Source organism: Ascaphus truei, chromosome 4 (assembly GCF_040206685.1).
Source record: "Ascaphus truei isolate aAscTru1 chromosome 4, aAscTru1.hap1, whole genome shotgun sequence".
Classification (NCBI taxonomy): domain Eukaryota; kingdom Metazoa; phylum Chordata; class Amphibia; order Anura; family Ascaphidae; genus Ascaphus; species Ascaphus truei.
The window spans coordinates 99,824,122-99,838,855 of NC_134486.1; positions in this window are offsets into that span (position 1 = coordinate 99,824,122).

The following is a 14,734-nucleotide window of genomic DNA, read 5'->3' on the forward strand; positions in this document are numbered from 1 at the left end:
ATATAATTGTATATAAGTATACAGTTTGTAAGCATCCACAGTTTGTAAAGCTTCAATTGATTTTTAATTATGAAAGAAAACAATTTGTTTAGCCTGTGGGTGCTACTTTATTTTGAACCCATCAATGGCTTTGAGTGCACTCCCAACTTGTAATGACTATTGACTACTACCTGCACTATACAGAGTGAGGCAAAATACATACAATATAACCTGAGACCATCAATATATTAACCAGGACAAAAATGAAGTACAGTAAAGTTAATACTTACTGGAGAATTATAAGGATCCCTCAACATGGCCACCGAGGCAGGAAGTCAGCCTCATTGCAGATCTGTATAGGACCCCCCAACATGGCCACCAAGGCAGGATGTCTTCCCTCCACCAACATGGCCGCCAAAGCAGGAAGTCAGCCTCAGTTTTGAATGATTGCCTGCACCTGCCTGCTCTCTTTTATAAGGCTGCGCGTATAGTGCCCTCGATGGGCGACGCGGACGCCGCCCAAAAACAAATACATTGCCACTGCCGCCGCATGCGTTTATAGTAAGCGCGACAGCGGCAATGCAACGGAGCGACGTTGCGTCGTGGACTTTGGAAGCTGGAAATATTTGATTTTTCAAGGGTTGTCGCCTCATGTACTGCACCGACACACTTTATTCGAGCAAATACCCGGTATGTACCTGGCAGATACCTGGAATGCGCCGCTCCTCACCTCTGGCAAGCCCCGTTGCATTTGCCTTCCCAGCCTGGGTTCATGCCTGGCTGATGGGCGGCTGATCTGTTAAATGATAATGATTAGGATTTAATAGGCTGCAATGCTTCACGTGTCTACCAGATGGCATAAATTCATGAATTGTAATGCAGTATATATATATGTACTGTGCAGTATTGCAGCCAGCGGGAATAAAATGCTTCAATCCCTGGCGGAAAATAACTCAATGCACTCGGGCAGAAAACAGTCACAAACCTCAAAACACCCGGGTATACCCGAATTCGTGGGACTAGCCGAGCTCGAATAAAGTGTGTCGCCAGTGTACCAGCCCCTGAACAAATCAAATGCCCGGAAGCCCGCGATGCCACCGCAAAGTGAAATATAACTTTCGCTAGCAGCGACGGCGACGGGTGACGTCACCCGTACCGTCAGGTCACCGGTCGCGGGCACTATACACGCGGCTTAAGGCCTCATTCTCCTCCACTCCTGGCCTGTGCAAGGTTCTGCTTACCTTGTTCCCTGCTGGAAGCTTTGTCCTACGTGTCTTGCTCTTTGCCTATCGTTGATAACCTCAGAACTTTGACCCCTACTACTCTGCCTTCTCCAGCCCTGACCCTGGAACAGTGACAACGTTTACTGTATCCTGTCTTCTCCTGCCCTGACCTCGGACGCAGACCTTACTACTCTACTCTTCAGGATTCGGATCCCAGGTGTAGGTCGGTCTCCAATCTCCACCTCTGCCTAATGGGTCTGTCTCATGGACAGTACACAGCCACGTACGCAACCGTAAAGAATATAGTAATTACTGTGAATATGCTATATAATTCAGATGCTTCATTCACAATACTATTTGTATCTAAGAGGAGGGGAGAAACAAGGACATTGGAGCACAGCAAAAAGACAGGCTGGCGGCAGTGACTGCGTGCAAAAGCTTTATTCCGGCAACATTGCCATTAAAAACAGGACAGGTTCTCTGACGCGTTTCGTCTAAGAGACTTTTTCAAAGAGTGCTATACTGCAGCCAGGGGTGTTCCCTAAATACCCACAGACACCCACGTGGTATTTAGGGAACACCCCTGGCTGCAGTATAGCACTCTTTGAAAAAGTCTCTTAGACGAAACGCGTCAGAGAACCTGTCCTGTTTTTAATGGCAATGTTGCCGGAATAAAGCTTTTGCACGCAGTCACTGCCGCCAGCCTGTCTTTTTGCTGTGCTCCAATGTCCTTGTTTCTCCCCTCCTCTTACCTACCTGCTCTGGGACGGATGCACGCTCCAGGAGAGCAGCGGTGAGGCCCCCTCCTCTGGAACGGACAGCCAACAGGCACTACACGAGCCAGCTACACGAGTCTCTGCACTCCCTGCTCGAGGACCCGCCGGGAACACGTGATCCGCCACAGAAGGAACCGCCGGATGGGAGAAGCACTCCGGTCAGGTTAGAGATCACTTTTCCTATACGGCGACCCAGATTGTGCCTTATTGTGCCCAAAAGAAGTTATTATTTCCTATCTAGGGGTACACACTCCGCTGCTCTCCCCTACTACCTCAAACATTGGCAAATCTGCCCTACCACTGCTACACTGAGGATTAAACAGTCCTCAATACCGACACCAATTTGAAGCACCACATTAGGGGTTTACTCCCTTATCTACCTATTTGTATCTAATGTTATAATTGCAAGAAAGATATACGGTATCTGTTCCCCTAGGAAGATTGACTAATCAGTGTGCTAATTTCCCAGGAACATATTTGTATTGCACAGATATAGAGAGATATTCCCTTAAATGGATATGTGGCAACCTCTTATATAGTGATGCACCCATTCATAAGTCATTTGGGTCATAGTTGTCTTTGAAAAGGTTAATCAGGCGCTGAGGTCAATTTCATTTTAATCTCTCCCCATCGTCAAAGTATCCTACAAACAAAAATAATGATGAATAAGGGATTGTTGTGATTTTAGTGGCTTGTAAATTCAGCACACAACCCAGCAGTCAATGCAATATCATCGAACTTAGGCAAGGTTCTAGAGAATGATGAAGCACATGCGTGTGCGATACGCGTAGTGGTAGAGCATATTGAAATTGTCCGTGCACTCTGTCCCTGCGTCATACTTTGTGTATATTACGGGTTGTGATATACAGTGTTGCCCGCTGCCGTCTTAACACTACAAGCATCAGAGCATAGAAGACACAGTAGATTATATCGCTGCTGCCAATACACCTTGCCTTTGTGTTACATCTTGTGTTATTTTGCCGGTCGGGCTATACTGACGGGTGCCGGTTGCCAGTTTTACATCATGAGCATAGGAGACACGCTGCATTGCCACATAAGGAATACGCTGTCCAACGCGAACCCGGAAGTGGCTTAGAGATGAAGATAGAATCAGCTGTTCCCAGCACAGGAGCAAGCAATTTAAACACAGGATTGTCTCCAAATCACACTTCGATTCAACGGGGCAGCATGGACATATACTTTTAAATAATCCACTGGACTGCAGATACTCTATATATAAGTTACTATGTGCATATATGTGTTCTGCCCATAATACATATCTTTTACCCTTGGTGCACTTTGTGCTTTTTCTCTTAAGGCTCTAGAGAAGTTTGGATTATGAAAAATATAAATCATGGCAGACAACTCATGATGAGCTGTGCACAAAGTACACACAATGAACAACACTGCCATACGATTTGTTAAGGGCATATTGTGAAATAAGTAAATGTTTTGAAAAAAGGAATACAAACCAGGTCAAACAAATGAGTAAGTCTCCGAAATAAACATTTTGGGCCATATTTACGAAGCAGTCTTCTGCCATAAGGCACCTTCCAATGCTGGAAAACACCTTAGAGTCCAGTGAAGTCAATGGACTGTAATGGGTCTGTGTCTTCCACAACCAGGAGGTGTTTTATGGCAGAATACTGCTTAGAAAAACAGGAAGAAAAGAGACAGCACACTCAAAAAAAGGCGCTCACGGTTGTAGTAGCATGATAGTTTTTGAAAATTATTACTTGAGACTCATTTGTGGTGAAAATCAATTGCCTTTATTTCAACGGAAACAGGCAGTGCATCAAAAAATGACGGTTCAGGCCCGCAATTGGGCTTTCCTCAGGTACTGTAGATGTTAACAATATCACAAAGTCAGCTTATATAAATGTCTGTGGCTACCAGCATCGTATTCGAATGTGACATTATTCAATGTCCAATGTGTGCGATACAGTATGCGGTTGCTTTGCAACCACTGAAAATGGTTACCAATGAAACCAATGGTTCCTTGTCAGCATCTCTGATAGACCTAAAGAGATATACTGTATATGTGATGATGTAGCGTGACAACATTAGCCCGTCATAGCTAACGTCATGGGTTTCAACCCATCATGTAGTGAAACACATCCCCAAAGTGTATTAACCCAATCAAACTATTTCATAACAGCTACACCGTCAAATAACTACACCAGGAGACAACAGTGAAAAGGAAGCAATGCAGTTAGGAATATATAACAAGTATTTAAATAACATCTAAAACTATATGTGTCTTATACTGTATATCAAATGTTACCTGAAATGAACTCAATAACATGTATTAAATATTTATACTGTATATAGACACATATATGCATGACGTACTGTATAACGATAAACCAACTGTCCGAATTCCACACAGAATATGCAAACACAAACTAATTTAGGCACTATTGTCCACCATTATATATGAATTGTTATTTCATGTTTACATATATGTGGCGTGCATGTTGTATAGAACAAAGGACATTGAATGGGGCATATCTAGTGAATACATATAACATCACAATAAGTATAGCACTACTCATGCAAATAAGCATATAGAAAGACTTTTTCCTCTCTTAGACAAAAGAAGTTCCTAACCTAATAGATATATTTAAATGAGTCACACATCCTAAAATATATCCTTAAGACCAATCAATATCAAGACCCTTGTGATGAAAGTGGTACCAGTGTCAGACCCAACAGAATTAGAACCCATAACACTGCCATTCAGGGCAGCAGCTCTAGCATTGAACTCTAGCAGTGTCCCTTTGGTCTGATGACAAGTAGGATCTGCTTCCCACTATTGCCCCTGGCATTATGACAGTCCAGCTGTTGATGCGATCAGGTATTTATCTGTGATCATCGCACCATTTGTGAAACACCCTGATCTGTGCAATGTTGGATTCGGCGAGGCTTCCCTGTCCATCTGCTATTGGGGACTTTTTGATCAATCATTTGCTGCATCTGCCCTACATCACTTTGCCTAGTCTGGGATACTTTTAACAACACATTACCCTAGATGTATTCTCCCCCCAGGCTCAGTCCCCAGATTCTGCCATCCCGCACACTAGTTATTTTATTGTTACTATTATTGCCACTATAGTTGCTGTTGCGATATATTTGTGTTACTTGTTACCACTATGATTTTGTTATTATAAACAAATAGACTGTGTTACTGGGCTTATGCATTTCTTGGGGTGTGCATCCCAGATGTGGGCCCACCACCCTTCCTGGTTTCCATTTTGGGCCCCACTAGGTTTCCAACTGACACATGACGTCACCAGAGATTCAAGTAGTGAGTTTTTCACTGTTTTTTTAGGGGTCACATTAGGGTATAAATATGTTTACTGCTGTATCACAGTAGGTTCTCCTGATAAAAGATCCATGGGAGCCAAAACGTTGAGGAATACATTTCACATATATATATATATCTCAAAAGAGGAGAGCGCAAGCTCCATAGTGTAAATCAATATAAAAAAGTTTTAATCCAACACAAGTAAAATCCAGCAACTCACAAACGCTGAAGGTAAAAGTGCAAGGGAGGACAATATCAGGGGTCACCAGTTCAATGCGTAAACGGGGACCAGAGCCGGGAACACCACTCCTGGTTATGGCAATGACTGTATCTGCTTTCGGATGAGGACCAGGGAGCGTGACTGCAAAAGACTTCCTCCAATTTCTTGGCATCTCAGCCAGGGTTTCACAGATCCTTCCTCCGCGAATGAGAGGCTAGAAAGCATGGAAGAAACCCTACGCTTTTCATCGCTTAGAATTACGACTTCATCAGGGAACCATTATTTATTTTTTCTGTTTTTTGTATTTTCTTTTCCCTTTTTGTTGTTGTTATATTTTTGTTTTTAAATGTCCAATTTTTCCTATTTGTCCTTTTTGTTATTGGTTCACTTTGTTCTATTTGTTTCTTGTTAGCAAATATTTGATGCATTTTGCTGTTATTCACTGGCCATTACTACAATCTCCTGTCCTGATATCCTAATCTATCCCCATCTGTCTTCCTTTCTGTCTCACTTGGGTACATTTTATATTGTATCCCATGGTGGTGCATCATTACTTAGTTCTATGTTGCACTTAATATTCTACCCATTTATTGTACACAGACGCTGTGATTTTTTTTCTTTCTTTATATATAAAAAATCACACACTTGTGCATACTAATTTATTCTTCTTTTACGTGCAATCACCTATGCGTACTTTTGTAGTATTTCATATGCACATATAAGTGCGTGTTTGTGTGTACAGTATACAGTATGTATGTGTATCTACAGTATGTGCTAATATGTATATATATATATTATTATTATTATATATATTTTTTATATACAATCAGAGTTTACGGAGGCTGGAACAATGCAGTAAGTGTACTTTCCAGTCTCCAGAGAGTTAATCTCCCCTAGAGAAGATAGCAACAGCTGCAAACTAATTGAGCAGGCTGGACTCCTGATTGCACATGGAGTTTTAAAGATCAGACAGTGACTACACTGAGAGACTGCTTTTCCTCAGAGAAGGTGGGGGGGGGGGAGACAGAGGTCTCCCCAGTAAGGGAAGCTGGATGGCACTGTCCTCTAGGACCACTGGACGGTGGTCGTGGAGCCTGCTGGGACTGACTGGGTCTTAATCCCAGAGAAAGAAGAATGATGGGTGCGGGACTGCACTGAAGCGGAAATGTCCAGTCCATAGTAATGGAACTACAGAGGAGAGATTCTCTGAGCTCTTGTGGGGCTGAGCTCCCCTAAGAATGAAGGACATGAGACCGCGCTGCGGGGACGTCCGGTCCATAAACTTGTAATTACAGAGGAGGGATTCTCTGAACTCTTGCAGGGTCCAGAGGGAATTAATTGGAGCCCCAACAGTAACAAACAAAGAGCTCAGTAACCTATTAATGCACCGAAGATTGTGTTGTTGCATATGCAAGGGCATGTTTTAAGCTGGGAACCAGTTTAGTTGGCCAGCGCCGCCAGAAAGGGCTAAAGCTATGGTGTACTTAGTTTTCCCTAAAGGGAATAGGTGTTATTTTTATGTTTTGTTTTGACTTAAAGGGACGATGACACTGTTGGTGTATGATTTAACCCTGTCAATACATAACCTGTAGATAAATACAATGTTTCTGGCCTTATTCTGGGACGTAAAGATACTGCAACGTGATGTGGGCATCACAATATATATATTTATATACCGTAGTGTGTATATATATATATATATATATATATAGCAACTGTAAATATTACTGTATGTTCATTTGCATGTCTTAGACAGGTCTGCAACCCTGTCTTTCCCCATTGTCACCCAGCATACAGCGCTTCCACTGCAGCAAGAGATTCTGGGAAATGACATGCAAATGAGCACTCAGTGCCACCTTTTGTCTCAAGCTCGTATTACACAAGCCAATCCTCAAGCCACTGCATGCTGTTTTAAACACAGCTTTTAAACAGAGGCTGGGATGAGATGCAAAGCCATTAGACCTACTCACATACATGTTTCAACCTTGATGGGTATCATCAGTGTGAGGCTGGTCTTAATGGCTTGCAGGTTGAGACTAGACTAGGTAATCACCACTGTCATTAAGGTTATGGTGGGTAAAAAAAGTGACAAAAACCCTCCACAGTAAAGCATAAAGCAACTGTAAATATTACTGTATGTTCATTTGCATGTCTTAGACAGGTCTGCAACCCTGTCTTTCCCCATTGTCACCCAGCATACAGCGCTTCCACTGCAGCAAGAGATTCTGGGAAATGACATGCAAATGAGCACTCAGTGCCACCTTTTGTCTCAAGCTCGTATTACACAAGCCAATCCTCAAGCCACTGCATGCTGTTTTAAACACAGCTTTTAAACAGAGGCTGGGATGAGATGCAAAGCCATTAGACCTACTCACATACATGTTTCAACCTTGATGGGTATCATCAGTGTGAGGCTGGTCTTAATGGCTTGCAGGTCTAGTCTCACTTTTTGTCTGGTAGCTCACTTTGTGGTTGATTCAAGGACTGATTCAAGGATTGAACATTTATATTTTCAACATCTATCTGATTATGTGCTGTCTTTTATACCATCAGCGTATGCGCTATATCAAAGATTAAGGAAAAGTCTGTGGACAACCAGGCGTGTTGATTATATTTTTATTTATTTATTTTTTCTTTTTTCTTTTTCTTTTTCTTTATTTTTTTCAAGATCTATACACGTTTTTTTAAATTTATATATAAAGGATTTTAATACTCATATTTGTTGGATATACACATACAAACCATGGAAGAAGTGGACACGGACACAGAGTCTAGAGAGGGAGATACCTATGTTCATGCTTGCGGTGATGACACCAAAAGGACAAAGAAAGCAGCACACTTGTTTGATGAGATTAAGGATATTACATACGAAATACCGTCAGATTTAACACATTACTTTGTTAAACTCGAGAGACTGTTAGTCCAGAATATTAAACTTTGGTGGGAAATCACATCGTTGGAAAATTATGTTAGATGCAGTAGAATTCCCAGAGGTCTGCGGATCAAGAAAACGCCCACTTTTGGGTTTACCAATAAGCAGTTTGAGTTGGATTGGGTCAAAATCTTAGACCATTGTTCTAATCAACTAATGGAGTTAATTATACAACATAAGTTGACTGAGAAAGCTGCAATTATGTCGGACATTAATATTCTAAGAGCTAAACTACAACCATTTGCCAAAATGGAACAATTTGTGAAAAATGATAGAACTTTATTATCAAATATAGAAGTCATAGAGGATGATATCAGTGACAAAAAGCACAATAAATTTGAGAGGGATAAGGCTGATTACATCAAAGGCCAAGTGTACTGTTGGCAAAGGCCACAGGGAGTTAGAGAGAGGTTTGGTTTCAGTACACCCAAGGGAACCTCCAGTAAACGCCCGTATAAAACACCGGGTAAATCTATCTTAAAAACCAGGCATACAGAGACTTCCAGCTTCGACTCAGAAAACTCTGACTATGAAACTAGGTCACATTCTGTGTCTTTTGAGGGCCAATCAGATAATATTTCGGATAATCAGGGAAGAACGAGGAGCGATAGTTGATCTTCCATTTCGTTAACTAACATTAGACCAGCCAACTCATCTGTCATTGTACCCCCCTCATCACTTCCATCAGGGTCAAAAAACTACGTGGGACCAGAAGATCCAAAAGGAAACGGGGGAGGCAGAGGGAGACCAAAGAGGAAGAAATACACGTGAATGCAACTGATAATAATGTAATCAACCTATCTGGTATTGAACTTTCATATGAACAGCTTACATTGCTAAACAAAGGCCTGGGATTTGCTCCGGTCCAGGACTTTCACCTTTTCCAAACTGTGATTGACCTCCAAAAATTCACACGAAAATTAACATTGAAAAAAAAATTTTCTTCCAGAGGTCGATTTGATCATTTGAGGAGTGAGGTTGTAAAAGGTGGGATGGACTATACGAACCAGGACTCTGAATCCAATCCTATGATGCATGTTGATTCTGATGGTTCTACCAATATGGATGCATTAATGAATAACTTTACGTTTCAGGAACAATGTACGGTATCTGATCTACATAATTTGTTGGAGGCACAGGGTGAATCTACTAACACATTTTCACAGCCATTTTTTGGCAGTCAGTCATCAGGGCTAAGGAGAAAATCCATATTCTGCCCAAATTTCAATCGGGGCCCATTTATAACTACGTTTGAAAGACTAGTAGAACGTGATCTCAAAGTATTAGCCCAAGGTTTCACACACTCACATGTGAATTCAGGGAACCTTACCTATGTTGAAACTGTCCAATTAGACTGTCTAAAGAAAAATCATGACATAGTTATACGTAAGGCAGATAAAGGAGGTGCCCTAGTGGTACTCTCATCTATTCAATATAGACAGGAGGCTCTTAGACAATTGAGCAACGTGGTCCATTATCAATTACTTAAAAAAGATCCCACCCCTGGTTTTCTTGGAGAATTAGCGGAAGTCATTGATTTGGGTAAAATATTATGTGTTATTGACAATAAGGAAATTGAATTTTTGAACTGTCCACATCCCGTGATACCGGTATTCCACCATCTCCCGAAGATCCATAAATCGCTGGTAGATCCTCCGGGACGCCCGATAGTTGCGAGCATTGGATCTTTGGGAGATGGGTTATCGCGGTATGTGGACAGTTTCCTTCAACCACTGGTCTTCCGTCTGCCCTCGTTTATCAAGGACACGTCAGAACTTATTGTCGCATTGCAGGAAGTGGTCTGGAAAAAGGAGTACAGGTGGGTCACATTAGATGTGGTCTCCCTGTACTCCATCATTAAACATGAACACGGTTTATCTGCTATACGTCACTTTTTAGATTCTTCAGATATTTCCGTCACTCAGGGGGTGTTTCTTCTGGAATCAATCACTTTTTTATTGACACATAACTATTTTATGTTTGACTCACACTTTTATTTACAATTATTAGGCACTGCTATGGGCACGAGTTTTGCACCTTCATATGCGAATTTATTTATGGGTTATTGGGAAGCACAATTTATTTATCACATTAATAATACATTTCGCACAAATATTATTTTCTTTAAGAGGTATATCGATGATCTTATAATGATTTGGGAGGGTGATGAGGTTTCACTGTTCACTTTTATTAACACACTTAATCAAAATAATTTAAACATTAACTTCACGTTTGAACACAATATACATCATATAAATTACCTTGACCTACTGTTATATATTGATAACGACATGACCATCCAAACCGAGATTTTCAGGAAGGCAAACTCCAGGAACACGTTGCTCAGGGCCAACAGCAGCCATCCACGCTCTCTTCTAAATAGCATACCGAAAGCCCAATTCATTAGGCTTAAAAGACTCTGTTCTAGTAATGATTCATTCATCAAACAATCAGGGGAAATGGCAGCCAGGTTTAAAGCTAGAGGCTATACGGAAGAGATCATTAATACTGCATTTACATATGCTGACTCAATGGATAGGGCCAAATTATTGCATAAAAATATTAATAAAAAGCGGCACACTATGTTTAATTCACCTATTCATGACGGGTGCCCCACTTTTGTAACAACATATAGTAGACAATCAAAGTCTATTCGTGATATAATCAACAAACATTGGGCAACAATAAGCCTAGATAAAGACATTTCAGATGTTACTAAAAAAAGACCAAGATTCAGTTATCGTAAAGCAAAAACATTAGGTACATTTTTATCACCCAGTCTCTTTGACTCCCGCTCCAACTACAAGATTCGAAATATACCCCAAGGGTTCTTTTCATGTGGTCATTGTTCTATGTGCTGCTATGCTCAGCCCACTAAAACTATTATGTGTGATGTTAATAAGAAGAAGAGTAAGATCACAAGCTTTATTAACTGCAATAGTAGTTATGTGATTTATATGCTGTCATGTGGGTGTAAAAAGTCTTATGTGGGTCGAACCATCAGACCTTTAAAGACCAGAATAGCAGAACATGTGAGGCTTATCAAGAAATGTGATAGCGTTCATCCAGTCCCCAGACATTTTAGCCTTTGTCCTAAGGGAGGTATAGCGAACTTTTCATTCTGTGGAATTGAACATGTACCGTGTCACCCGAGAGGAGGCGATAGGGTTAATAGACTAAATAGACAGGAGATGTTTTGGATCCACACCTTAGGCACACTTCATCCCACAGGTATAAATATAGATTGGGAGCTTAAACATTTTCTGACTACGTAGCTTTCTTTCTTTCTTTATTTCCTAAGGGTTACACTTACACTTAGTGAATGATGCTTTAATTAATAGTGATGTGAGATAATGTTCAGATAATTCATATTGGTACCCTCAAAACATTACATTTGATTAGAGATAGTTTCTGCGTCCTGTCCATGGTTCAACCTGTTTTTATAAACGTGATTTAGAGGTTAATTAGTCCATTATGTATTTGGGGTATATGTTACTTTGTATGTTAGTCCTGTGCACTTACAGAATCAAGAGTAGTTTTGACTCCTCTAATTAATGATTATGATATTTGTAGCTTTAATAGCTTTCTATATATGTAGTTATAGCTGTATATTATAGTATTAAGATATTGGTGCCCAGGCAGGATATACATTGTGTCAACTGCCCTTTAAGACCCACATGTCTTCTTGTTTTTAACTCCGTTTGTCATGTATCAGTATGTTTCTATTTTTCAATATGTTGTATCAGCAATAAGTTTACATTGTTGCACTATTTGTATATTGTTAGTATCCTTACGCCCCCCCTAGGATTGCGGATGTGTCTTAAATCTAAGTGGCACTTAATTCACTGGTGGGAGTGTTTACACGTGACGTTGTTCAGCCAGTGAGGATCATTTACGGTCTATATACAGGGGGGAGTATGGAGTAGAAGGCACTCTTTGATAAAGTTCTGTTCCCAGAACGAAACGCGTCAGAGTGTTACTGACATGAGGTTGTACGTTTTGATTCATTAAAGTTTTTTTGTTTTACACGCCTGGTTGGAGAGTTTTTTCAGTGGAGCAGTGACCGCCGTCTGTTCACCATTTGCTTACCTATCTTCCAAAGGGCACTGTGGCAGGACGGCCTGTAGCCGAGGTCAGGGAACAGTCCACACGTGTAGTTTCAGGATAATGAAAAATGTTCAATGGCTTTATTTCTCCACAGTAACATAACATGCGGGTACACTGTCCCTTTAACAAAAATAAATCCTGCTCCGTGATGGGAGAAAAACTGACTAACACAGCAGTCCTATCTAGCAGGCTGGCTGGCTAAACCATAACCAAACCTTCAGAGTCTTTTAAGCAGTCATGAAAACAAATGAAACAAATCTTACTTTGGCTGCAGTAAGTAGTGTTGTATCCTTCTGGCTAGCAGCACATCTATCCATGTGCTCTTGTCTGAGAGAGCCACCTACTGCTGGTAACAAGATCCTTTTCTATCTTTCTGGCTCTCAGGTGTCAGCTTACTTCCTGACTATCTAAGTTCCACCTGAGTTAACCCTTATGAGTGCTGGATAAAGCACTCAGACATATGTCTCCCAGGCGATACTGATAGGAGTTGACTTTACTCTGTCACAGGCACGTTAGGGCAGTTTTTGGCCACAGATGTCCAGAGATAGAATTAAGTTGGAGGACCTAACAAACATTTTTTGGGGCCTTCATATATGCAAGTATTTGTTATTATTATTATTATTATTGAAGTATTTGAACTTTGTACTTATTACCATATATGTTTTGTCAATTTGATGTAGCATTGGGCACCTCTGTCTTTTGTTGTATACATTTGCCACACCCAGTAGCACTCTTTTTTGACATAAATATATATTCATGATGTGGTGGGTGTGGAAGTTTGAGCTAGCTGGGAAAGTGTGTTAATCAATTTCTGACTGGTAACAGTTGTAATGGAGGTAGGTGGCACCTCCCCCCAGAGCTCACTCCTCCTCACCTTTTTAACTTGGGAGGTATTTTCACTTTGCTGCAAGAACAGGACCTATTATGGTTCTTTCCCCTCATGCAGAGGGAAAAGGAAGGGTTCACAGTGTAGTGTAGGACCTGCATTATTGGTTATACCTTGACGTTTGGTATGCAGGCTTATAACGCTTTGGCCAAAGGGTTTAAATAAATAGCCAAGTAATTATTATTATTATTGAAGTATTTGAACTTTGTACTTATTACCATATATGTTTTGTCAATTTGATGTAGCATTGGGCAACCCTGTCTTTTGTTGTCTTCATATATGCAGCCTTACATAAACTACAGAGGCTATAGCTATCATATTAAATAAACCGTTACCAAAACGGTTTAATTGTCACGCTTATGTACACTTGCAACAATTATTCATTTTATTATTATTAAAAAAAAAATGAATGTGTGTGTGTGTAGAGAGAGAGAGTTTTTGAGGTTAAATAATTCAATGTAGCTTTCACTAAATCACACAAAATCAATTCTCTACCTCTCCCTCAAATAAAAAGAAATCTACAACAGGGTAAGCTCTGAACCTCAAATCTCAAGTGCTGTTTCCCAAGAGTTAAAGTACTTGCATGTGAAGGAAAAACAAATTAACACGGGCTAATTCATTTTTCCATTGCCACTAGGCATTGGTGGAAAGCTATGTGTAGGGAGATCAAAGTGATAGAGTTTGAAAGGAGAGCATAAATGTTTATCACCTACTAACTGAGCACATTGCATTCCTCCGGCTTAGGCACAGATTAAAAAAAAGTATAAGGAGTCAAACTAATACAATTAATAGATTCTAATTTTATATTTTTTGTGAGTTACTTTTGCAAGTTTTGTGTGATTTTCCACCTGATTCCTTGCTTAGACAAATCATACAATATATTAGTATTTTTTTATTTAAGCGGACAGAGGTGATGTAAAGGTGAACTGAAATTCATATTAAAGCTTCAATTTTTGACTGTTGCTTCACTTACTTGTTCTCACTCTTTGTGGTGATTATTTAGCTGTGTGACTCGGGGAACCTGCAATTACAGATGTAGAAAATGTCTTTGCTCTGACTGATAATCCAACATATTGCATTATAATGCAGTATATCACAGAGTACAGTATCTCCAGCATTCATTGGCAGTAATAACACAGAATATCACAGAATAACCTTTGCTGTATCTGTCAGTCCCTCTCTCTCGTACAGTAGTTCAAGGTTTTCATGCATTCCAGCTCTTGTTGAACAAAATTGCCAAGAGAGTTTCTGTCATTTTCCTGCTAGAACTATGCAGGATTTGGTATATGTGAGAGTACCTTTAG